This window comes from Paroedura picta, chromosome 18 (assembly GCF_049243985.1).
Source record: "Paroedura picta isolate Pp20150507F chromosome 18, Ppicta_v3.0, whole genome shotgun sequence".
Taxonomy (NCBI): Eukaryota; Metazoa; Chordata; class Lepidosauria; order Squamata; family Gekkonidae; genus Paroedura; species Paroedura picta.
In genome coordinates this window covers 7,305,001-7,332,466 of record NC_135386.1, presented here as the reverse complement: position 1 = coordinate 7,332,466, position 27,466 = coordinate 7,305,001, and the positions used below count along the sequence as shown (strand labels likewise).

Below are 27,466 nucleotides of genomic sequence, written 5' to 3'. Positions count from 1 at the left end.
GCTTGGCCTGACAAGGTGACATTTATGTCCGATTCGGCCCTTGCGACAAATGGGTTCGGCACCTCTGGAGAGAAGGGGTGTGATGTGCATGCATATTCCCTCTAGTACCCAAGCGGATGGGCTTTCCAGCTCGGTCAGCTATTCCGCTTGGTCTCTTCCAATTCCCCCTCTTTTTTCCACTTGAAAAAACTGGTTGGATACAGACCCCTGCATCAACCCTAGCCATTGACATCTGCTATCAGGCATTAAGGAAGTATTTGAACTGTTGGGATTGTCATGGTTCTGCAGGGCCTTCAAGACGGAGCTCTTCTGCCAGGCCAGGGGGAGGAAGATCTAGTGGGTTCCTCTTCCAAATGAGCAAAACTTCAAATGCTGGACATCAAACCATCGTACCCCAAAAAGCTAGCCACCAGAACATCTTCTGGCATGGAATAGGGTTATTGGTTGGGCTGAATGGGGCTGCCTGGGATGGGGTGGGATATTCACTGCTGTGGCTGGTTTTATTGTGTTTTTATCTCTTGTAAAGGGCTGTGAGCCAGCAGTGGCGGGTAATAAATCGAATGAATGAATGAATGAATGAATGAATGAATGAATGAATGAATGAACGAAACTATCCTCTAAGTACTTTCTAGCACCAACTGTGAGAAACTGACAGAGCGGTTTCTCAGTGGAACAGGCTTTCTTGGGAGGTGGTGGGTTCTCCATCTTTGGAAATTTTAAAACAGAGGCTGGATAGCCATCTGATGGAGACGCTGATTCTGTGAAGGCTCAAGGGGGTGGCAGGTTACAGTGGATGAGCGAGAGGGTTGTGAGTGTCCTGCTTTGTGCAGGGGTTGGATTAGATGGCCCAGGAGGTCCCTTCCAACTCTATGATTCTATGATTCTAAACTCACCCACGGTAAGGGTACTCTAGTGGGTGAGGGCTTGGTTTGAATCAATTGCTGTGTTTTAAACTTTGTTGTTATCTGCCATGAGATGGCTGGTCCAAGAGTAGCAGTATACAAATATAATAAATAAAAACAAATAAGTATTGTTTGGGACCAATGTTCCCTTCAAATGCGCATGAATGAATTGGTGCGAGACCCTGCCCAGTTCCAGACTGCTTCTCAGCAGGGCTTCCTGTGTTAATGAGCCGCTTCTCACGTGCACCGTTGGGGAAATGTTTCGTTGCCCTTCGCTCCTGCGCAGTAACCTTCACCAAAGGGACTTTCCACTCACCTCTATTCCTTCACAGCCATCGTTTCATTCGGAATATTACCAGCCTTATCAAGGAGCTCTTTGACATACGATCCTGCCACTTAATCTACAGCAGCTCCGGGGAAGGGATTCGTGTGACATTCTGACCTGAATTTCTGACGAGCCACATCTGAATCGCCAATTGACGGGCCAAGCATGGCCGTACTTTCCTTCCTGGAGACTTTATACCACGAGAAGCGTACAGAGCCATCACCCGACACCTCAGATAACAAGGGACTTCTTCGATTACCCACCCGGGGCCCTCCCAGATCCTGGCAAAAAGCCCATTCCTCATGTAACTCAGCCTGCAGTAGACAAGCTATTAACGATAAATAATTTATACAACAAGTGTCGCTCCCTTCCCCTCCTTCCTCATTGGTTTGTGAGGAATCTATAGCTTGTTTTGAGTCATTCATTATTCACCATTCGCCGGGAGTCTAATTTCAGCAAATAAATCTTGGGTTTGTAGGGGGTATCCTGCGCTTTCTTGCCGCCCAATAGATCTGCTGTTTTGACTTGGATCCACCATTTGCTTTCACTGGACACAGACAGAAGCTGGCTCAAAATGGCTGCCACAACAAGCAGAGGTTCCCGGTTCAAACGCTAGGAGCTTTACGCAAGCTTCACTCTCTCTCGATCTTAGTCCTATGTAAGGTATACCTTACAGGTATCTAACAGGGCTGCAAAACTTCTATATGTGTGAGTCCCCAACATGGTGCCCACAAAGTGTTTTTAGACAGTAGGCTCATGGGAATTGTAGTCCATGGACATCTGGAGGGCCGCAGTTTGACTACCCCTGTTCTACATCAACAACTACGACCACCGTCAGGAGCAAGGCGATGGATGCAGGGCACCTTCTTGGGTGGCACCCAAGCGTTGGAACCCACCTCTCAATACATGCTTCTTAGGTCCCTATGCTATTTTCTTTCAGGTGCTGCTTCAAGGCATTCACCAAGGCTTCTGGCATAATCCACTGGACCTCTTAAAGTATGTTTGGTAACATTTCACTAAAATGGACGGCCACAGTGTCTTGTTTTGGAACTGTACGTCACCTTGCAGTACTGGAGAAAAACAGAGGGCAAAAGTTTTATTGAAACAAGTATCCGGACAAAAGCCCACACAATCAATGCATCAGCCTGCATGACCAAATGCACCACGCTGGTTAGGGTGGTGCTGGCAGCTTCTCTCTCAGTGGAGGCTGGATCGTGACGGCCTGTCCCAGCAATCTTTTTTTAAACCAGTGGTCTGGAATGGTCTATTGTGGGAAGTAATTATGGCTTCCCCCTTTCCTGTCTTCCACAGCATGCAGAAAACTGTTTTATTCAGAAGCTCAACCCCTGTTTTGGATAGGCACAAATAGTGTGGAATGGGATACTGGGCAAACCTTGTGACCGCTGAAGCTGCCTTGTTCATTTATCGGCTGGTCCACCTGGATGACCCAGGAGAGTTCAGTTTCATCAGATCTTGGAAGCTAAGCAGAGCTGGCCCAGGTTAGTATTTGGGCGGGAAACCACCCAAAACATCCAGGGTTTGCTATGCAGAAGCTAGTAATAGGAAACCACCATGATCAGCCTCTAGTCTTGAAAACCCAATGGGGCCACCATAAGTTGGCTGGGACTTAATGATACACACACAAACGTACACGCACACAGAGATGTTGGACCTACTGAGATATTTTACAGCATGTTTGCAAAGTGTCTTGAGCCCAATTTTTTTTCATGGGGAAAGATAGACTAGCAAGGTTTAAACAAGCAAGTAGTTAGCGCCCATGAGAGCAGACCACCCAAACCAGAGCCCTTTGGTCTCCTCCTCCTTCTCCTCCCAGACCCTGGGCCTCCAGGACAGGGCTGAGTGCTGCTGTTGAAAGCTTCCCCTGGCTTTTTGTTTTTGCTCACATTATGAAGCCATGCTTCGAAGTCTGCCGTTTCTAAGAGCAGATTTATATAATTAAGAACTGGCACCAACCACTTCTACCCAATTAAAGGCAGGCTAATGGGGAAAATTCACCCTGGAAGTGGACGAGCTGCACCACATCCCAATAAAAGCGTCATTACTCATGTCAACTGCATCCCTTCGAAGAAGATAAAGCTGGAGCCTGGTGCCTGGAGGAAAGCTTCCTGTTCCGTCGATGTTGCCTCTTCTGGTTCTTAAGTCCTCTTAGAGACGAAGCCAAGCTGGAATGGACTTGTTCTGGGATGTAGCCAAGCAACTGACAGGCACTAAAACTGACTGCGCAAATCGCTGTGGCACATATGCATTAACGGGAGCCACTGGTGTGCATTGTCATCTGAGCTGCAGTCTCATTTGGGTGGTGTTTACCCAAAGTGGGAAGAAGCAGTGGTATGGGGAGACTTACCACATACAGACAGGCTCGACTAGTCTATGATTTCGGCTGTCACATGGTGTCTACAGATGTTCAACAGGACCCTCAGAGGAAAGGCCAGCTGACTGTGCTACCTACCATCAGGTTATGAAGCTTTCTTCACCTGAGTTAGAACCTTGTCTGATTTATCGGGTGATATGATCATATATGGTCATGTTGACGCCCCTCCAATGATCAATGAATGGCTTGGAGGGGGAGGTGCCCTGGGTGGGCGTGTCCACAGCTTTGCTTCCCAACCATATTCTGCACGATCACGCCACGTCTGGGGTTTCTCAAAGCCTGAAGAATGTTTCTGGGGTTTCTCAACGTAAAGCAGTTGAGAAAGCTGGTATAGACACATTGATTTGATACCGGAGGGGCAGAAAAGAGAGGAACATCTCAGGTGGCCACACCTGTTGGGCATCTTCTTTCTGTTAGACACAGGATGAGTCAGATTACCTTTAATGGCATAAAAACACAGGATGCGTACAGGCAGGGGCAAAAGAATTCGCAGCTGGGGACAAGGGGAAGGAAACAAAGTGGTCTTGCTAATCCCGTGCTTCAATCATGGATTCCACCCATGCCCTGTCTTAGGCACCCTTAAGGAATCACAACACCATGAATGTACTATGGCCAAACCATCCTGAACACACCTGGACTCATTTTTATCTCAGGAGTTAAGCAGACCAGGTTACCTGCTCACTCAATGTGCAGATAGTTGTGACTCTAAGGCAGAGCAGGTAGTGCGCCAAATGATGTTTGCAATCCGGACACCCCCTCGGAAACAGAAGAAGCCCACCCCAGACCCAGAGTCTTATTAACAAGCCCGATGAAGGAATATAAATCACTATTTGCCCATAACAATGGAAATATAGAATTGAAAGGAGGCCCTAATTCTGAACACATCTTTTGCAAAACTAGCACGGAAGACAGTATGATGCATGCAGATTAATAATATGTCAAAACTCACTCCGTTGTTTTCCTGTCTCTTCAAGGTTTTCTAAAAAATCTGCCTGATATGGTAATAGCAGGTCCTAGGGCCATATGTTCAAATGCATTAGAAGACTTGATGACTTTGTTTGAATTTCATAGTACGTCTTACGGCTAGCGGCCTTTGGAGCTGAAGAAAATAAAAGCTATTTCCCACTGAAACCTCAAAAGCTGCTGCACACAAATATGCTATTTGAACATACAAGGGCCTTTCCAGATGCCAAGACAAAAGGAACAGATAAAAAGAGGTCTACTGCTTGCTTAAATGACTCTGCCCAGTCCCCGCCACCAAGGCCTAGAACTTCCCCTCTGGCCTATACTTCCCAACTCTCCCTTCAAGAAGTCCATCTGGCCTTAACTAGAGTCAGAGCCTTCTCAGGTTCACCGGCTCAGGTGGGAAAGGTGGGCTGACAGGGCTCTGAGCTGCACCTGGAGGATGGGCAGAGGAATGAGGGGCTTCTGCAACTGCTGTGGAGTCTAAGACTGGCTCAGTTTCCTTCTGCTGGTCAGAGCTCTTTAATGAAAAGAAAGCTGAAAACTGGCTATGTGAAAACCAAGAATCTTCTTCATCCTTAAACTGCAATGACAGCGCCAAAATGAGATCTGGTATTAAACTCATTTTCAAGAAGAAAGTTCTTCATTAGTAGCTTATGTTTCTCAAGTTCCAGTGTTTAGACAGGGTATTTTAGATCAGTCTCAGTGTGTATTCAGTTCTACAGAGTATCCAGTCAACCATAGGTTCAACTATTTTTAGTGGGGGAGCAGCGTGGCCATAGCCTCAAAGGAGGATCCCCAGAATCCTATGGCCTGTTGAACATCTGGCTGAGCTAAACTCTCATCCAATTGAGGCTTTAGTGAAGCCCGGAGTTCCCGGCAAGACTCTTCCTGTGATAAGTCCTTACTAACAGGACCTGGGCTCACAACAGTTATCCACCGTGAGTTTATTCTTAACACTTGGAAGAGTTAGCCATTGACCCACATCCTCACCCTTATTTTGTCCTGAAGGATGGAGATGTGGTATGTCCTGAAGGATGGTAACAGAATCCAAGCATCACAACTGGTTTATCCCTAAACCCATAGGATAGAGCTGATGGGACCTAAGTATCACACTGCTTTAGCTCAGCAGGATGGACTTATATGGCAGGGATGATGGAGCCCAAGCTTAGGGCTTCATCAGTCCTGATCCTGCAAACTCTCACCCCTGGAGTCCCCCTAAACACACTGTGAGTTTTAAAGACTCAGCCCTATGAAGATAGGTTGAGGGACTTGGGAATGTTCAGCCTGGAGAAAAGGAGGTTGAGAGGGGACATGATAGCCCTCTTTAAGTATTTGAAAGGTTGTCACTTGGAGGCGGGCAGGATGCTGTTCCCATTGGCTGCAGAGGAAAGGACACACAGTAATGGGTTTAAACTACAAGTCCAACGATATAGGCTAGATATCAGGAAAAAAATCTTCACAGTCAGAGTAGTTCAGCAGTGGAATAGGCTGCCTAAGGAGGTGGTGAGCTCCCCCTCACTGGCAGTCTTCAAGCAAAGGTTGGATACACACTTTCCTTGGATGCTTTAGGATGCTTAGGGCTGATCCTGCGTTGAGCAGAGGGTTGGACTAGATGGCCTGTATGGCCCCTTCCGACTCTATGATTCTATGATTCTATGACTAGGCCTGTATGGCCCCTTCCAACTCTATGATTCTATGATTCTATGACTAGATGGCCTGTGTGGCCCCTCCCAACTCTATGATTCTATGATTCTATGACTAGGCCTGTATGGCCCCTTCCAACTCTATGATTCTATGACTAGATGGCCTGTATGGCCCCTCCCAACTCTATGATTCTATGATTCTATGACTAGGCCTGTATGGCCCCTTCCAACTCTATGATTCTATGATTCTATGACTAGATGGCCTGTGTGGCCCCTCCCAACTCTATGATTCTATGATTCTATGACTAGGCCTGTATGGCCCCTTCCAACTCTATGATTCTATGATTCTATGACTAGATGGCCTGTATGGCCCCTTCCAACTCTATGATTCTATGATTCTATTACTAGATGGCCTGTGTGGCCCCTCCCAACTCTATGATTCTATGATTCTATGACTAGGCCTGTATGGCCCCTTCCAACTCTATGATTCTATGATTCTAAGATCAGTTTGGGTCGCTTGGTGAATACAATGCAAGAGACGCACTAATGCTGTAAGTAGGGAGAAATTGCAGCATGATTGCAGTAGATGGTGTGCGCATTGTGGAAGGAAGCCGGCGTGACCTGAGTGCGACCCAGAACTTCTGCAGACAAAGAGCTGTAATGAGTGCCTTTGACTATCCTCACCTGGGTGGGCCTTCTGGGAGTTCTTGCTGTGCTCTGCTTTTTGGCACAGGTTGCTCGAGGCAACGTTTGAAGCATACAAAAGACTGCAAGGATCCCGAGGAACATCCACTGGCTCCAGTCTCTCCAGAGCAGTTCTTTCCCTGGCCAGATGGCATCATCCGGCTACCTCTTTATCTAGTCAACAGAGACGATTTCTGTTTTTCTTCTTTGGAAATTGCTGATGTCTATTGACACTGCGGCTCACCTGCCAGCTGTGTTTAATGCAGATGCTTCAAGCAGCGAAAGAAAACATATCCAATAATGTTTGCGAGGAAGTGGTATCTCACTTGCCCTTGTTTGCATGCAATGAATTTTGGTATCCTTTTTGACAATAAGAAAGGCTGGCAATAAAGAACCCCGTTTACTGGTGTTTAAAGGTAAAGGTATCCCCTGTGCAAGCACCGGGTCATGTCTGACCCTTGGGGTGACGCCCTCCAGCGTTTTCATGGCAGACTCAATACGGGGTGGTTTGCCAGTGCCTTCCCTAGTCATTACCTGAGCTGGGTACACATTTTACCCACCTCGGAAGGATGGAAGGCTGAGTCAACCTTGAGCCGGCTGCTGGGATCGAACCCCCAGCCTCATGGGCAGAGCTTCAGACTGCATGTCTGCTGCCTTACCACTCTGCGCCACAAGAGGCTCTTACTGGGGTTTAGCCATCAGCTGTTACAAAATGGATCCCAACCCCACTTGCACAACAGCAGTAAAAGCTATTTGATTGCAATGGGGCTTCAAGAGGCCAAGTATTTCAACTAAAGGAATCTGGGAAACAGATGTCGTGGGTCGTTTGGGGGCTGTTTTTGTGCCTCTGATTATTGGCTTCTTTGGATACTGCTAATATCTGAAGGACCGTCTCTCTGACTATCTGCCCCAGAAAGCACTACAATCTAGGAATTCCAACCGGTTAAAGATCCTTGGCTCCAAAGAAATATGCCTCAACCAGAGTGTGAACCATGCAGCAGCAATTCTATAGGGCCATAGAGGGGCCAGCCACTACACTTTGGCACCAGATGACAGCTCCTGAACCGGACATGCTATATGACAACTCCAAGACCCCTTAAGGAAGTCCCCAATTGGAAGAAGTGAACACACAGGCCCAGGCTATGAATTGCAGGCATCTTTCAGTGGGGAGTTCTTTGAGAACTGTTATTTTATTTTGGGTTTACCTTGTTATGTTTTAATTACCCCTTGCAAGCTGCCTTGAACCGAGGGAGAGCAAGGTTAAACATTTTTAATAAGCAAATAAGTAGACTAGGAGCATTTCGCACACGGAAGGAGTCTTTTAAAAGAAGAGATGTGCACGTTGGACTAGCATCCTTACCGTGACGTGAATGGTTTTTTTAAGCCGGCTGTGGTGATTTTAGCTCTAATATGTAGGGAGGGGAAAAGTCTACATCTCCGCTGGCAGCTCTCCCAGCCTCCCTTTGGGTAGTTGGCTTCACGTTTAAAGAACCATACATCTAGAAAATTAAATGCTGTTATTTGTTGCACGGGAGTTAAAACCGGTGGAAAAGGGAGAATTTATTGCATCACTTAAAAACATGGCAGTCCTCTCCCAGCCTCTGATGACCCACTTCTGTTCTGTGTACCAAGGCCGGTACTTAGAACAAAGCAAAAATGAAAATGAAAAAAGAGAACTCTGTATATTTCTGTTTGCTGCTATCTGTCTCAGCTTTTTTGGTTTCTGCTCGACTGGGACAAACATATTTGTTATGTCCAGTGTCAAGGCTATGACAGGGAGGCCATTTTAATCCTCTTTACTTATTTATAGAATTTCTGGACTGCCTTTTCCTTTGGCCAAACATACAATTTGAAAAACCGACTCGCACAAGAATATTTAAAACACCACTAAAAATGCTACCATAAAAGTCAAGTGGTAAAACAGAAACAAAGTCCCACCACAGCTGCGTTTAGAACAACTGTGTGGATTATTTTCATTTATGTCGATATTTATACCCCATTTTCCCCCTCAATGTGGGACCCAAAACAGCTTACGACGTTTTTCAACCCATCTCCATTTTTCTGCCATATTGCCACTCCAACCTTGTATGGGAAGTAAGGAATCCCGAAATAATCCAGCAGGCTTTCCTGGTAGAGTGGGGCTTTGAATCTGGTGTTGTAAACCGCTTTGCCTCCCAACTGGGGAGAGAAGCACGGAATAAGTACGTTAAAATTAAGTAAGGGAAAGGCCATGGACCACTGTGGTCCTGGAGTAGACAAAACTGACCTTGATGGGCTTGGGTTGACAGAAATTTGGGATGGGGCACAGCCTTGGGAGGGTGGGGTTTAGAAAGGAGGAGAACCTCAATGGTGTATAAAACCAAAGGAGAAGAACCTCAATGGTGTATAAAACCAAAGGAGAAGAACCTCAATGGTGTATAAAACCAAAGGAGAAGAACCTCAATGGTGTATAATACCAAAGGAGAAGAACCTCAATGGTGTATAAAACCAAAGGAGAAGAACCTCAATGGTGTATAAAACCAAAGGAGAAGAACCTCAATGGTGTGTAAAACCTTCCAAAGCAGCCTTTTCCTCCAGGGGAACTACTCTTGGCCATCTGGAAATCAGCTGTAATCTCGGGAGTTTCCCAGGTGCCCCCTGGATGGGCCGCTGGTCTGGTTCAGCCTCTGTTTCGTTCATGTGTATGTGAGCAAAGACAGCATTTAAAGTAGGAAGATCCCTCTGGGAAGGTGTCAAGAGATGTCAACTCCCTTGCCAGTTTGGAGCCATTCAGTTTACAGCCCTGTGAAGACAAGGAAGCTCATATTCCAGACCCGTCTTCAGAAGGGTGAATTTATCCACCCTCGGAGTTTCCCATCTGGTTCCTCGGTGAGCCATCTGGTGACTGGGGGGGGGGGGAGGGTGTCAGGAGGTAGTGAAGCGTCCTCGCAGCAAGGATGGTAGCGTTTCAACAGGAACAGCTGCATCCTCGCAGAACATTCCCCGAAACACAAAGCGCTTTCCGAGCTCATTCATTCTTTATGCGAACAAAACCGCTCCCAAGCTATCCAACAAGTGTAAAATGACAAGGACGGCGACGGACCGGGCTGGGGTTGGGCGCCTTCCAAAGTACAAGGGAGTAAATGTGACCGTGGGCTTCGCTGCCAATCTGGCACCAGATCCACACTGAGCATCAGTATTATGCCTGGTTGGGGTTGGGGGACCCACGTGGATGCACATGAAACTGCCTTTGACTGAATCGGTCCATTGGTCCATCAAGGGTAGTATTCCAGGATCTTCCAAATCACCTGCAGCGATCTGAGATGCTGGGGATGGAACGGGGGACCTTCCGCATGCCAAGCAGGGGGCGTCCCATGCAAATGTGTGTGCACGGACATTATAACATCACCCGGTGTGTATATTCTGATGTGTTTCTCAGTTCTCAGCCGCCGCTGAGGATTCTTTGGGACTGCTGATATCATGTTGTTAGCAAACAAAACTGCTCCTACTCAAATAACGTGGTTTGTCGAAAGAATCATCGGTATCACGCTTTCAAAGCGCTGGGCAAAGAAGTCAAAAGTAAAGCACAAAAACAGGCAGAGAGTCGGTTACTCTCCTGCCCCAGAATCCAGGTTGAAAACAAGGGAGCACTTTCTATTCCACTGCCCTATACATGATATGTTACATGACAAAATAGTGCTGGTTATATTAGAGAGGTACTCAGGCCTAGCAGCTAAAGGAAAGGTAAAGAAGTTTTTAAATGATGAGAACCCCCAAACCACTCTAAAGGTGAAGGTAAAGGTATCCCCTGTGTAAGCACCGAGTCATGTCTGACCCTTGGGGTGACGCCCTCCAGCGTTTTCATGGCAGACTCAATACGGGGTGGTTTGCCAGTGCCTTCCCCAGTCATTACCCTTTACCCCCCAGCAAGCTGGGTACTCATTTGACCGACCTCGGAAGGATGGAAGGCTGAGTCAACCTTGAGCCGGCTGTTGGGATCGAACTCCCAGCCTCATGGGCAGACAGCTTCAGACAGCATGTCTGCTGCCTTACCCCTCTGCGCCACAAGAGGCTCTCAAACCACTCTATGTACCGCCAAATTCTGTGCTACCGCCATTAAACTGCGCACAAATTTCATTTTTTAAAATAATGGTCACCTGTTCATAAATTTTATATGGATCACTATCTAAATTGTGATTCTATGATTCTTAACATTTTACCTTGTGCGTTTGATCAACATTTTACTGGTTTGATAGCCCAGCATTTATTGTACTGGTCGAAATGACATGGAGTAGGCTGCAAGAGGTATTTAAATGTACTAGACACAGGGGAATCGCTCCAGTTAAAGTTCTGAGGACACGAAGGAAGAATTCAGAGCAACATTGCTGGAGATGTCCTAACAGCAAGAAACAAGGAGATGAAATGTTGAAACTCGTTTTTCAAAGATCTCACTTCTTCACTTCTACTAAACTATGAGATTTACAGCACAAGGTGTGAATCCCAAGACAGTGCGGCTAAAAATTAGAACTTACAATCAATTCATGATCTATTGATGTAATTATGTATGAAAACATCTCTTTGCATTCCAATATGACTGATGTACTGTAGCAGTCCTTCTCAATGTTTTTACTGTAGAGAAACCCCTGAAACATTCTTCGGGTTTCGAGAAACCCCAGAAGTGGCACGATATTGCGGAACATGGCTGGGAAACAGGTGTGCACATGCCCACCTGGGGTCCGTCCCCTTCCCACCCTCTCCAGGCCTTTCATTGGCCATTTTGGGAGGTGGGGGGGCGGGTCAACATGACCATATATGGTCATATCACGATAAACGGTTAAAAAATTATTGTCTAAAGTCAGACACTGTTTTAATAAGGTCCATACTGTATCTGCATTATCCTTTTTCAGAGTGTGCTGATAAAGTTTTTGGGCTGTTCCCTCCACTGTGGTCCACCTTTTTCTGCCTAGGCCCACTGTTCAATGTTACACGTCTTCGAATGTCTGAACGGGGTTACGAAGTTATTGCCAGACTGGGCCTCAGCCTCAGATCACCTCCTCCTCATATAGATTCTACGTCCGCAGAAGTCTACCCGGTTCCCCCTCTCTGAAATGTTGTTATTACCGAGCACTCTGTTTCGAATCAACGCGGCTAAAAATATACCAGGAAATCAATCAGGAGGGAATGGAAAGGAGGCGTTCAAATCTCTGATAACTGGACCGGCTCCTTTGCTCAATTGCTGGAGTAAACATGGAAGATTGCAGGCAGACGGATTAGAACAGATTGAAAACAAGCGGAAGGCAACTTGGAACTCCACAACCTAATTCCGCGGGCCGGCAATTGGAACGGTTTCCGAAGGACTCGCAACAAGTGGAACTGAACGTGGTTTTTTTGCGCAAGCAGGTCGGGGCGCATAACGGAATCTCGGAACACATTTTCAGCAAGGCGCATGAATGACACGCACTGGCATTGAGACACTTCTGTTATCAGGGCCTGGCTGTGGAGGGCCGGCCGCAAGTCTAAAAAACGTTGAGCAGAAAGGCTTGACGGCATTTTGTGATGTTACCGGAACAAAGCCCCTGCAGAGTAGGGTCAACGCTACCTCCGTATTGATGGGAGTTTGAGGCTGAAGACAGAGTGGCCCGAGGAAAGGTGTAGGGGGGAGGGATGGCCGTACCAAAATCTGTGCCTGCAGGGTGTGGAAAATCTGGGATGCCGCTTGGGACAAGCAGAATTCGAACTGGGGACGTCCTTCCTCTTAGTTATTGCGCTACACCAGGTCTTAGACATCACATCTGAGTTCAATGGGATTTAATCCCTTTTGTAAGTGCGGTTACGACGGCAGCCTCAGCTGCTCATGAGAAATGGGATCTTTTAATCCAAAAGTCTTTGCTCATTGGCCTAGCGCTGATCAGACCTTCTGTGACATCACAGCAGCTTCCCCTATGTCGGCTAGAGGAAAGGCACAATGAGAGAGGTAGAGCTGTAGGGAAGGCCTTGCTAGTGGCTTGCTAGGGGAAGGAATACCCCCTGGTATTGATGATCCTTAAGCTGCCTTGAAAAGGAGATTTCTCTTCAAGACTTCCATTATCTTCCCCTTTCACTATTTGGGGAAATGGAAAAGTCTCAAAGAGTGTCCCCAACAACAACAACAACAACAACAACAACAAAACCCTTACGAAGCAATCTGGATTGAAGCGACAAGTCTTTGAGGTCCTCCAACTCCATCGGAGTTACTTATCCTGGTTAATTGGATCGATGGAGACAACTGTAATTACTAGAGATGAGACGAGCGTGTCCCGAAATTGCTTGTCAATCTTCTGCGCGAGTCGGTCTACGGGATATTTACTGTAGATTCTTCCAATTACAAGGAAGTTCAGGGGACCGAGATATATTGGCGCTAATCAGGTTTGTTATTGTATAAGTGGAAAGGGGAAGGGAATGGCAGGCGCTAAAAAGGATTTCTAATCGCAGGCAACTTTCCTGATTCAAAGGCATTAATCCACAAAGCGTCCCTGCTACATGGCTCCGCGAGATAAATACACTACAGAAGGAATTGAAAAGGATTTTGTTTTTTAAAAAACCCTAAAGAGTTGAGAGCTATTCTTAGCATCGGCGATGCCAGCAATCAGACCGATTTTCACGTTTCCCCCTGTATTGTTTCGAGAAAAAAAGAGCTCCTCAGTCCTAAAATACACGTTAAATATGGGGAATAATTTTAATTACTGTAATTGCTTTTTCTTTAAAGACGCCTGCCGTCCTATGAACGTGCATGCGGGCCACAAGAGGCATCGGCAGAAAGGGAAACACGACTCAGTAAAAATCAGACGGGAGTCATAATTTGCTTAATGCTTGTGAGTTAATTATTCTGCATAGCAGAAAGGCCGTGGAGGACAATGAGAAAGCTTGGGTTCTAGGCATCTGCTAGAGGTCTCTTCCCTCTCCCCCCAGCTGTACATTACCAGAATAACTCCAAAGGTCATGCATCTAACCTAAAACATTTATAAGCCAGCCATTCTCCCAGATAGCTGAGCCCCAACCGGAGAACGATAAAAAACCAATCCAAAAACCATGAAAATGACCAGAAGAACCAAAGCTTTCATATTGAAGACACCCGTCAAAAAATCACCTTCAGGAGGTGATTGCTTGCGAAAAGAATTCTGATTTACAAGCCATCTGGAATCTAGCAGTGGTGGATATCAACCAGAAGGAGGCTGCGGGCAAACCATCATTGTAGTGTCTCATTTATCCATGGAGACCACGTTGTCCCAACCGGTGTGCCGTGGCACATTGGTGTGCTACAGGTGCACCCAAGGTGCGCCGGAGCATGTTGAGATTTAAGTTTGACCTGCCCCTCCCAATGTGGCCAGTGATGGAGCTAGAGGGGGTGGGGAGGGGAGGGGATCTGGCCATTCAAATCTTTGCTGGACACGGTTCCTACCACTTCATTGACCTGTGTTGTTTGTGGCAGCTGGAGTTAAGTGTCGTGAGTCCTTCCTTGGGGCTGGGGTGGGTTGGGGGTGTCTCCGGGATTTATTCCTTTAAACTCAAGGTTGGCCTAGGGTCCTTTCAAGAGTTCCGGGCCTTGGGTGGCAGGGAGAGGGACCTGGCTTGGAGAGGGTTTTTAAAGAGTTTGGAGATCACCAGGATTTGTATGTGTGTGCCTGTGAATTCTGGGTGATATGTCACTTCTGGGGGGCGTGGCAGGGAGGTGTGGCCAGCTGACGTCACTTCCGGCATGCCTCAAAGCCTGACCAAAATTTGAGGTGTGCCTCCACGATCAAAAGGTTGAGAAAGGCAAGCAAGAATTGATGAGCTAGAGCACGTGAACGTTTTATGTGCCTCGTGGCTATTACTGGCGGGTAAATTTGCCGCTGCCCTTCCAAACCTGAAACTCCAATGCAATGCAATGCCCTGCCTGCAACGCCGCAATACAGCAGTCGTTTCCTTGTTTTGAAATCCATTCTTCAGCTTTAGGAGATTTGTTCTCCCTTAGAAAAGGAGGCTTCTGTACGTTCCGGTCGTCCCCGAACATAAGAACATAATGAGCACAATGAGGCCCTTCAAGGTACGTGCGTGTCCGAATGCCTCCTTGCACAGGCGTCTTCCCGTCACCTGTGATTTGAGCAACGCACTTGCCCTACCAGGTGGAGCCCATTACGGCCGACCTCTTAAGCTGAAGTCACAGCGGAGAGAAGCGTCCCTTCCTTTATACTTTAATCTCGCCAAATGAGATCCGGGCATTTTCGGCCAGGCTCCGATTGATGCTGCTTGAAAGCGGAACAACTTGGTTAATTAGGCCGTCCTGCAAAGAGGCTCTCTGAAGTGCCCTGAGAAGCCCGTCGTTAAAATATTACGTCCCGATAGGACGCGAAGGCAGTCTCCTGTGTCTGCGCTTTAAGAAAGTTCCGTCTCAAGAGCGGACTTCCTCCAAGGTGCGCTCGCTTTGCTAGGAGACCTACACAAAGGCCCCGGCCACGTGATCCCGCTTTTGTGGTGAAGAGCTCTGTCCTTTCACAACGGGATAAATCAGAGTGGAAAGCCAAAGACAAAGGAAAAGTCGCTTTCCTTTCTCACCAAGGATCTCAGCTCTGAGCCATTCACAGCCTGTTTTGTTTCTTAGGGTCCTTAACTCCTAAACACCACAAAGGGGAAGCCACTTTGGGGGGGGGGCTTGAGAGGCCTCGCTGTAGGCCAGGGAATGGGTGCCTTTCCAAACGACACTTCACGTTCAGCAAGGACCTCAAAGCATTTTTCCCCCTCCCTTGCACCAAGTACATCCACACTTCAATGCGTTTGTGCTGTTTTTTGTTGACCTGTGCCAACTTCCGCCCTTGGAAAAACATGCGTTTTCAGTTATGCGGCCCAAACGCCAAAGTTAAAATTTAACCCCTGTTGTATGCTCCAAGGAGCTCAAGCTAGCTTATTCCACTCTTTACCCCTTTAGTTAACACTCAGCTGTTTTTCATTTATTTGGATTACGTTCACAACATCATACCCGGGGGTTCCCCCACATATGTAGAAAGTTACCCGTCCCTTGTCTACAAGCAGCCTAATTTTGCGGATCTCGCGATCGTAACATGGACTAGCCAGGAGCCACCTTACCAGTTAGAAGGCAGAACAAATAGATCAGACACATAACTGATACATATATCTACTGTATATATGAACACTGTGTGTGTCATGCATAGAAATCACACAAGATGTATATTTATTAGATAGAGTGTAAAGAGCTTTATAAAACCAGCGCCAAAGGATGGAGCATGGAAACCACTGGCAAAAATATAAATGAATGTAGCCAATAACAACAATAATAAAAATTATTCTCATAGCCTGCCTTTCTCAATAGATTTGGGGAAGGTAACATCAGATAAAGCAAAATAAAAAATACATATATAAACAGACATTTTAAAATGGACTAGGTTTTAAAATCATTAATCTCATAATTAAAACTGCCCACCTTTAAGTTTTTGACAACTGAGAGTTAGTTTTTTTATTTGTTTAATTTTTATTTTAACTTGTATACCGCTGCCCTCAAAGACTCGCGGCTGTTTACAATAAAAGAATAAAACGACAACCCTCAAAATCCCCAGACATAAAAGATGGCCATTCAATAAAATTAATCCCCCATCTCCTCCCTTATCCAGCTTGCAGTCCGGTAGGGTTAGGTGAATTCTTAACCAAGGGGAAAACGGAGTGCGTTTCCTTATCCCTCTCAAGTGTTCTTTCAGCTGTCCACATGGATGGTTCCAAGCAGGAACAAGTCTTGGGAGTTTTGGGAAGGGGTGGTGGTGAATAAAAGCATCCAGTGCTTGAGGTTTGATATCTTGCACTGTGCAAGAAAACAATAACCATCCCAGCGGCAGGCTGTTACTGGAGTTATCTCTCCTTGGGAGTAATTGCGTAACCCTGCAGGGAGCAGCTGCACCTCTTAAGAGTGTGGGTGTACACCAACATATGCAAAGGCATACAGCGGCAGTAAGAGACCATTTATGCACTGGGAACTTCACTGCCCCAGCTCCCATGCAGGAGCACAAATCGGGGGTGGATGAGGCACACCAGGCCAAAGGCTCCCCCGTGTGGGTGCAGGAAGGGTGGGGCAACCTGCCATGACTAAAACTCCAGCCTGCAACCCGGCATGAAACCTCCAGTGCAGAAACGGTCAAAGAGCAGCACTATAACAGCAACAGTCTTACGACTCAGGGGTAGGCCACGAGACCTATCTGCAGATGGCTCTTGGTTCAATCTCTGCAACCCAAGTTAAAGTCCTCCCCACTTGTCAGGATGGGAGGGAAGTTTATCTGGGAGGACGGCTGCCGGCCAATGCAGACAAGAACAGCCTCAGAGATACAGAATGTCAGACCCTTGCGACTCTCTGGATTTAATACCTTTCAGTAGGCCTAGGTGGCCAATGAAGAACAAATTAAGCTGTTTTCATAGGGCTGCTGAATGATCAATAACTTCTTTTGGGATCATTGGACTGGGTGAAGTCCATATATCCTAAGGGTGCTGGTGAGCATTTTCCTCATTGCAGGGGCAGTGTTAAGTAGTGGTTGGAGTGTTGGATTAAGAGTCTAGGGGAAACACGAGTTCAAAAGCCTCCTCAATATTCCTCACCTGAGCTTACCCGCAAGTTAAATGTGAGTCTGGAACAGGGGCAAGGGAGCCATGTGCATGATGGAGAAACGGTGGGAGAAAGGTCATTTTTAAAAATACTTAAAACTGCACTTACCTTTCTCAGAAGACCGGCTGCTGAACAGCGATTCTAGAGAAGGAAAAAACAGTGAAATGGGTCAGTCTGCAAAATCCTGTCGGCAGCAAAACGGTATGTTACTTATTTGAGTTTATAACACATGTAATGCTGAAAGGGCAGGGAACCGCAAAGAGGACACATGGTAAATTGCACAACTCGCTTTATTTAGACAAACTCTTTCTGTTTGCGGTTGGCAAGCACACGTCGTTCAAATTAAATAGGTTCTTTTAATTTTTTTTTTACAAAAAAATCTTGTAAACTGGAGGTGGCTTTTGTTTTAAAATTCCAAGGCCCATCGCTTCTCAAAATGCCCGGCAAAATGTACACCTAGGGAGGGGACCGTGACTCCGTGGGAGAACATCTGCTTGGTGCACATGCAAAGTCCCCAGATTCCACTCGTGGGTTATTTTCGCATACACTAAATAATGCACTTCCGATCCCCTTTAAATGTACTTTGCAAAAGGATGCTACTGTGAGTCCTTCTGCACACATTGGGTAACTCACTATCCACGCACTTCGGAAGCAGATTTTCCCATTTCAGACTTCCCTTCTTCAGCACTCGTGCTGGAGGGTCCAAGCCCAGATATAAAGTGCATTCGCCTCCTGGTTTGTCTACACAGAAAGATATCCACAGAATATCAATTCTGTCAATAGCCAATGATGTGTTGATGCAGCCCCAGAGGACTGGGCCCAGGAAGGCCTCCCAACTCCCTGTGCTTTCAAGAAGTCCTGGTTACCTGAGCCCTAGGGGTGCTGCTGAGGGGCCTCTCCTTCTATAAATATCCAAGAGCCTTGGGGTCTGGCTGAGAATACATTGGTAACTATCTTGGACGTAATTTGGGTGTGTTGAATCATTTTGGCTAATCCAGTGTAATCTGGTTGTTCCTAGACTGGCCCTTTCCGGTTAGACCTGGACCTCAGGTTGGTTTTATCATGGCAGGCTGAGGCTTCGACATGTGCATTGACAATCAGCCTAGTGAGGCCCGATAAGGGAGACAACTTTCATTCATTCATTCATTCATTCATTCATTCATTCATTCATCCATCCATCCATCCATCCATCCATCCATCCATCCATCCATCCATCCATCTTATATACCGACACTCACTGTGATGTCTCGGAGCAGTGTACATAGAACAGAGAGAACAAGCAACTACATGAAACATTTGCAAGCATTTGAAACAAAGAAATAGAACAGTCATGGATATCTGATGAATAGCATACAACAACGAACAATGTATAACAGATGAGTGGGGACGTATGGAGCATCAATGTTACAGTTTCCTGGAGACTGGGTCAGTTATGAAGTGGAAAACCAACTCACATGTTTGATTTATGGTCAACTGTTTTCCTCCCAAACCTGAAGGCACCCTCTCATTTTGCCTTTTTTAAACCCTCAACCGTAGTCCAGTGAGTCAGGGTCAGTTTCAAATGGGAAAGGAGCAGAAGGAGAAAGAGTTGGCCCTCTCTTCCCCACCCTGGTGGCCCCGATCCACTCTGCCACCTCCCTCAACAGCTTGTTTTTAAACTACACCTCAAGTGGCCATCAGAGGTCCTCAGGTAGCCAACTCTAAGACAACCTGAGTCGTTTCCAAGCCTCCGCAAACCAGGAGGTCATTCTGTGCATAAGTTTTCCCTCGGTAACTTCTGAATGAAGATAAATCTCTCTCTCTCTCTTTAAAAATCGAGCCAGCTGTCGGTGAAACTCTTCTCTTGCAGTTCTGATTCAATCTTGGACCTCAAGTCGTTCGGCAAACAAAGCCCACAGATGGGTGAACTATCTCGACGCAATCAAGTACATCCTCCCCCCCTCCTTTGTACTTTGTGACTAGATATAGAAGCATCTCATTTTTAAATAGCACAGAGAAAAATGTTTCTTTTAAAGCTGAAATGCTCTATATATACACACACATTCATACATAGAGACACACGCTGCTTCAAGAATCTGCACGCTTCATTTCATAGAATCATAGAATAACAGAGTTGGAAGGGACCTCATGGGTCATCTAGTCCAACCTCCTAAGAACTGGAGGGTTCTTTCTGGATACACAGGGCCAGCCCCTCTTCCTAAATCCTTAAAGAAACCCATGTTATTTCAGCATATTAGTGCCTGGCCTAAATGTGAGGATGTCAATTCGCATGGCCTTGTTTACAGCCCTTACTGTGTGCCCAAGAACGTGTTTCATCCACATAGACCACTGCAAGAAGAGGTCTTGAACTTTCCAAGCCATGAGGTTTTATGCAAGCTGGTTTGGACAGTGGCCTCATAATCTTGCTCCAAATGGGGCAGGCTGTTTTCTAATAGCAGCAGGCCCCTGAGATCGGAGGCTTCTAGCACACTGACTTCCTGCAGTGTTCAAGGGTCTTCACCAAATGGCTCCTTGTCCTTGCTATGTGCTTCTCATAGCAGATGAGGTACCTGCCTCATCTCCCATGCCTCTTAACGATGCTGCATGAACTGTGAGATGGGATCTCACAATGGATATCAATGGTTGAGATCCATATGCATTCTATGATTTCATTCATTCATTCATTCATTCATTCATTCATTCATTCATTTACCGCCATCTTGTTGTGCTGTGTGTTTTTAAATTTTATAATGGGGATTTTAATGGGGTTTTAATTAGGAATTAGTATGGTATTACTGTTGTAACCCACCACAAGCCGGCTTGTCAGGAGTTGTGGGTAACAACAACAACAACAACAACAATAATAATATACCACCCTCCCCTGTGGCTCAGGGCGGTTTACACAGAACATAGGAGAACATAAGGATTGTACGGTGTAATCACAGCAATAAATAACAGGAATAGCATAACAGGAATAGCATAATAGGACTATGAATAGCATAACAGTAATAGCATAATAGTAATAGCATAATAGGGCTTCCTAACTTCCCATAAATGGTGGTAACAACATAATTGTGGCCCTAAAGGTTGGTTGGTTCAGGATTCTGGTCAGGGGAGGGGTTCTGGAGGGCCCAGTAGATGGTGTTGTTTTAACTTCTGTGTTTTGGGTTGAAGACGACCCAAAGGTTCCTGCCACAGAGCATCTCCACCACTTCTGGCGAATAGCTTGAAATCAGGAAGCAGGCGTGGCCATGTTACGTCGATCCACATTGTCAGGAGATAGAGGCAGGTAACCCTGTCCTGGTGTGCCAACACATTCTGAGCGTTTGCATATTTTCTAATTCTACTAAAGTTTTGCTTCTCTGTTAGCACTGGCTCCCAGTTGAATTCCGGCATATGGTTGGTCCCCCCCTCCCCGCCTCTCCCCTTTCCTACCAGGGGAAATCAGAATTTAGAATAACTAAATAACCCTGCTAGTTTAATTATGGGAGCCCTACTCTTACCTGGTCCCTTTGTTACTTTTCAGTAAAACATTTCAAAATTTTTTTTTTTTTGTAATATCAAACACACACACACACCCTACACCATCCAAGACTTTGGCTTGTTGAATGATTGTATTGAATTCTCCCTTTGTAATCCCCGAAAAGAAGGAAGATTGAACGCACCCTTAGTCATGTCTGAGCACAGGATGGGCCAGTGACGCCTTTCTCTTTAGCATAGCTCTTGGGCAGGTGTGCAAGAAGGACAGAGCCACCTGTGTGCATCTGGCAAGGTAGACGGAATCCCTGGTTTAATTATTTATTACCCGGGCGGATTTGGGGAGATGAACGCTCGTCCCGGCAACCTGTCACTGAACTGCCTGGACAAAATTTATTGCCTCCTTGGTGATGTTTCAGTCAATCACCGAGAAAGCCCAAATGACCAATCGTACTTAAAATGGTCAATCTGTTATTATTTTTTTAAAAGAGGAAGCAAGGGAGCACGTTAACTAGGCAATGAAAAATGCCGGGTTTCCATAAAGCAGGGAACCAGGAAGAATTCAACACAGCCTGGGCAATATTTAAGGACGCAGGAGAGCCCCTGAAGCCCAAACTGCTGCATGACCATCAAAATTTCTGGCCCGGGGTGAGCAATCGTACTTGGATTTAGAACTGGGGAGAGTCGTCTTAAAAAATACTGCTTTGTTAAGCAGGCATGAGCTAATAGCCAGGCACCTGGTATTCATGTTGTGTCTGGTCAAGCCCAAGCTCAAGGTATCATATTGCTTGTCAGCCGCTAAAGGAATGATGTTTCAGCTGTTACCTTTAGAAGAAGAAGAAGAAGAAGAAAGAAGAAGAAGAAGAAGATGACCTGCTTTTTTATACCCTGCTTTTCACTACCTGAAGAAGTCCCTAAGTGGCTTAGAAACACTTCCACTTCCCTTCCACTCCCCACAACAGACACCCTGTGGGGCTGAGAGAGTTCTAAGGGAACTGTGACTGGCCCAAGGTCACCCAGCTTCCTTGCGAGTAAGCCTCACTGAATAATATTGGACTTCCTTCCAAAACACCTGTTTAGGGTTCGCCCCTAACCGTGCAATCTGAATAACTCCTTCTTAGGAGCAAGCCCCATTGAATAGACAAGCTTTTCTCAACTTTTTTACCATTGATAAACCCCTGAAACATTTTCCAGGCTTCGAGAAACACCAGAAATAGTGCAATCATGCAGAATATGGTTGGGAAGAATAGCTGTGAACATGCCCACCCGGGACCCCTCCTCTACTCACCCCTCCCGGGCACATCATTGGCCATTTTGGGAGAGGGGAGGTTGATATGACCATCTATGGTCATTCCACCCAATAAATGTTTTAGAAATATATATAAATGAATTACCTCCTAGCCATTTGGGAAACCCTTCCAGGGCCATCAAGAAACCCCAGGCTTTCACAAAACCCTGGTTGAGAAAGTCTGGAATAGACCCATGTAGAATTCCAAGTAACCCTGCTTAGGATTGCTCTGTTACGATGCAATCCTACGCAGAGAGACAGCATTGACTTCAATGGACTTGGAAAGACGTATCATACAATCATAGCGTTGGTAGGGTCCACAGAGGCCATCTAGTCCAACAACCTGCTCAATGCAGGATCTCTGCTTGGGACTGCACAGTCAGCCACGCGAGGCTGAAATCTTCAAATGATTGATTTGAAATAGCTGATTAAAAAAAAATCACATTAAATTCATATAAAGAGCAGGATGGCTGCGGTGGAATTGCTTCTTCGGGTCTGGAGGCAATTTGCAGGCATTTTGGTTGTCAACACCTTGTATCTGCTTACATGCCCATCCCAAAAGTGGGGAGCAGAATGTGCCATGCGCTAGGCTAGGATGTTTCTTGTAGCAAAACCTACAGATCCTCCTACATCCCCTCAGCAAATCCATAATAGAGCCTTTTGAAACAAAGAGCACTAGCTAAGGGCAAATCTAATAGGATTCATGTGCCAACAGGTTCATTTTCAGGAAGTCAACGCTGGTATTTATTTACTAATTACTACCAATTAAAAGGCTAAGGGCACATATGTCTGCCATTAAGCAAGACAGGGAAATATGCAGTTATTAAACATTAAAATTAATCACTGTAAATATCCAAGGACTATGGGAAGGGCATTACAAAAACGAACAAAGCATCTTTTCAGATGTTGCCTGTTTTGTCTCTTTGAGCTATTCTACATTACTGGGTTAGTCTACAGTGTCTTGATCCCACGGAAAGAACGGAAATAAAAACGTGCATTACAATATCGGAGGGGAGCAGGTCTAGCCATTGCATGAGTATAAAATACGAGCAAAATGCTTTTGGGGGGGCTCAAAAAATCAAAAGAGTTAATGAAATGGAGCGCTGTTGCTTTAGAACAGGGGTAGTCAAACTGCGGCCCTCCAGATGTCCACGGACTACAATTCCCAGGAGCCCCTGCCAGCATTTGCTGGCAGGGGCTCCTGGGAATTGTAGTCCATGGACATCTGGAGGGCTGCAGTTTGACTACCCCTGCTTTAGAATAATGATACTTGGCATTTATAGAATTGAGAGGGTGTAGTGGTTAGAGTGATGGCCTATGGGGTATAAAACTCAACATCTCTTCCTCTTCTTCTTCTACCAGTGGAGAGGGCAGGCTGGCATTGCCCCATCATGCCGACTCTTTAACACCCATCTTTTTTTTAGCCAGTCACTTTCCGTCACTGAATTTCTTATTACTAAGAGATGGATACAGTGCTGTGACTGGTTACCTGCTTGGGACAAAACCTCATTGTTAATAAGAATAAGAAGAATGAGAAGAATAGGAAGCCGAACTCACAGCCTCTCCTCAGGCTGTTGCCTAGCTGGTCTGTGGCCATCAGGGAGACGGCTACGAGCTTCTTGAAAACCGATGTTTATCCACCGGGCCTGGGGAATTCACGGATTCTATTGTGCAGACAACGGCCCCCACTCCGCCCTCTTTCATAGCAAACCGGGCCTGACAAATCTGATTTGCAGAAAACGACAATATTGTGAGCTTTTATCGAAAGCATAAATCTTCCAAGGTGAACGGTGCCAGCGGTAAAATCTTTTTGCGTGTGTGTGTTTGTGTGTGTGTGTGTGTGTGTGTCGGAGGGGAGGTTCTCCCCCACCCCCAGGGCTGTGACGAGCAACAAAATAAGGGCCAAGAAGAGTAATTAATAACTGGTCCTCCTCAGACCTAAGTATCTCGAGGCGGCAGGGCCTGGCATCTCCATATTTCACAGGGGCCATCGAAGTGCATTAAGGGGATGGGAGCAGACACAAACAGGTGCGTGACACACCGCTTGTGGTGCCAGGCGACAGGCCCTCGCCGTGGCTAGCCTATCGACTGTGACTGTATCGCTGCACGGCATTGCTCTTTGAAGAGGACGGATGAGGGGACTTCTTTTGCTTGTTCCTACTTGTTCCTACGCTGCTATTTTCTAGCGGGTCTGTTTTTTGGACGTCTCAACGGATGGCATTGACTGTCTCATTTTACTGGGAAGAGTCCAAGGGAAGTGTTTGAAAGAAACACCGGCATGGCACAGTGGTCCACGTGTGGGAGAGCTGTCATGGAACCCACGTGTATCATGAAAGCTTGCTGGGTGACCTTTGGCCTGTCGGAAACTGGCCCACCTTGCAGGGTTGTTGTGAGAAAACAGGGGAGTGAAGAATGACGTCATGAGGGCCTCCGAGTCCCAACTGGGGAGAAAAGCAGGATATGAATACACAAATGCAAAAGCCCTATTTGCAGAGGCAAAAGTTCAAAACGGCGCAGTGGTTAGGGTTTCTTGACAGCCCTGAAAGGGTTTCCCGAAGGGATGGGAGTCAATTAATTTTTAATGTATTTTTAACATTTGTTAAACATTTATCAGGTGATATGACCATAGAGGATCATGTTGACCCCCCAATGGTCAATGTTGGGCCTGGAGGGGGTGGGGAGGGGCCCCGGGTGGGCGTGGACACATCTCGGCTTCCCAACCAGATTCTGCCCAATCGCACCACATTCTGGGGGTATCTAAAAGCCTGGAGAAAGTTTCAGGGGGTTTTCAACCATTGAAAAGTTGAGAAAGTTCCAATGTCCACTGGATCCTGAAGCTCACCTAGGACCTTGGGCTGGCCAGCTTAACCTCCCACACCTGGCAGGTTGATGTGAGGATAAAGAGGGGAGGAGAGACCAACAGGGTGCCGAGGGGCCCTTTGAGAGCTGGGCTCCCCGGCCTGATGCAGAGAGCTCTCTGCCTCAAGAGTAAACCTCCAATATACCCTGCGTTCATGGGGAATCCAGTGCTAAACCATTCAGAGTCCACTGGATCATACTGGAGGAAGAGCGGCATAAAAATATCCTGCCCCGACAGAAAGAGAAGTGTACTAAACCTGTATTGGCATTGTGTATTCCTAGGAGGAGAGGACATTCATAAAAACTTTTCATTAACCTAGTGTCTCTTTTCCTACCTGCGACGGCTTTGGCCCACCATTAAAAACAACCCACATAAGAAAAAAAAACCAACCCCAGAGATTAATTTCCAAGTTTGGCAGAGTGCTGATATATAATTACCGATGGAATAATAGAATTTTTAATGACCTCTCATCAACAAATTTATGCTAACAAACCCCCATGCGGAATAAGTTTCCTTTCGCCTCTCTCGTTCCCGTTCCTGCGTCTGCGGAATAAGGGGAGGGAGGGGGGAGCAGCTTCAGATTTTGAGGAACTTAAAAAACAAAATCCCCAAAGATGCTTTCTTAAAAAGAAAACCTGAATATGTTAATTGAATAAATTTGGCTCGGTGTTCTTGCGTTTGTGCTTATTTTGCAGTTCCTGCCCACACGAGGAGCACAGACAACCCATGGGGGTTGTGAAAAGGATTACAGCTGACACCAACCCCCCCCCTTATGCAAAAACACCCCCACAAAACTTCCAGACGGTTTGGCAGGCTCTGTTTTGCTGCTGCAGATAAGATTTCCAAGTCCCGGTGGTCTTATTTACAACCGCAGAGGATCTCACAGGACTTGGGACACTTCCATATCCTTTTTCGTCTTTGGTTTGGCGTCCCCGGGGACAGGGAGCATGGATTACGCATGCAGGTGACGTCCGCTGAGCCGGCTCAGCTATCTAGCATGACGGGAAGACACCAAGAGTGATTTGTTCATTCACACGGGTGACACAGGGTTGCCACCCTCCAGGTAGGGATCTCTGGACAACAAAGGTCAGGGTACCTGGAGAAAACAGATGCTTTGGAAGGAGACCCTACGGCATTATAAGCGACTGAAGTCTCTCCCCCTCCCCACCTCAGGCTCCAATGCCCAAATCTCCAGGTTTTTCCTGGAGCTGGCAACCCAATGAGTGAGAAGTCAGAAACCTTTACTGGCGTAATTCCAACAGGTGCATATTGTGGTGGGATGCAGTTTTTAAATTGAAATTGTTCTGTTGCTTGATACAGAAAGCTGTCCTCACTCACATTATTATCAATAACAATTAGTTATCAATAAATAATTATTATTAATAATTAAATTATTATTATTATTAATAATAATCTCATTTCTATGCCACTCTTCCTTATGGCCCAGGGCAGCTCACAGAGTTTAAAATCCATATAGATAGTCTAAGTTTTCAGTAAAATTACAAATATTTAGAAATAACTGGGGCCCGTTCCATTCGAGCACCTCCTGTTTCAGGGAATGGGAGACGGCATGGTAGCTATAAAAATACTATTCCTTCTTCCTCCAGTTTACAGGCACTTTCTCCACATTAAGTGGCCACTCCAAGGGAGGAAGAGCTGCTTAATTTGGGTGAAGGCTCCTTGGGCTGGAGAAAGGTTCCTTGGAAAAGGGTTAGTTCCGCCCAAGTGCTTAAAATGCACTGCATTTTAAAAAGTGTGAAGTCTTGTTACTGAAGAATACTTAACAGTTTTGTTACTGGAGAATGCTGACGTTAGCAAACCTAACTCTGTGCAGCAAACAAATGGAGCATCCAGCCCACACACACAGAGCGCAGACAGGCTTGTTATTGAAGAATACATAACAATATAACCTCTTAATGAATTATATTGGAAGTCTTGAGCTAGTCACAGTTCTCTCAGAGCTGTCCTCAAAGAGCAGTTCTCTCAGAACTCACTGAGCCCCGCCTACCTCACAGAGTGTCTGTTGTGTGGAGAAGGGGAAGGTGTTTGTGTGCCACTCTAGAACTCCCTCAGGCAGTGAAAAGCAGAGTATTAAAAAAAAAACCCAGCTCTTCCTCTTCTTCCTTTTTATTTTTGTCGAAAGAGACCGCAGTGAGCCTTTTTGGTACAAAAACGCCTGATCTTTTCTGAGCAAGAGGGAAGGGAAACTGCGCCTGCAGGAGCTCCATATGAAGCTCCCCAAAGGGATAGCCGAGCATCAGCCCAAGAGGGCAATAAAGCGCGCGGCTAGGCTAACAGGCCAGGCTAATGCAAGGACGACAGGCCGTGTAAAAAGACATCAATCTCTTCT

General features: G+C 46.3%; 1 protein-coding gene across 11 annotated transcripts in view; it reads right to left on the bottom strand.

The window, feature by feature from the left end:
* SEMA6D (semaphorin 6D) overlaps window positions 1–27,466 on the bottom strand; it is a 686,652-nt gene that overhangs the window by 114,111 nt on the left and 545,075 nt on the right. For 10 of the 11 annotated variants that reach the window (XM_077318063.1, XM_077318062.1, XM_077318066.1 and 7 more), the window contains one exon: window positions 17,621–17,653. The exons of the other annotated variant lie outside the window; for it this stretch is intronic. The gene's annotated coding sequence lies outside the window, so the exon portion shown is untranslated. The remainder of the gene's footprint in view (window positions 1–17,620; window positions 17,654–27,466) is intronic. 11 annotated transcript variants of the gene reach the window in all.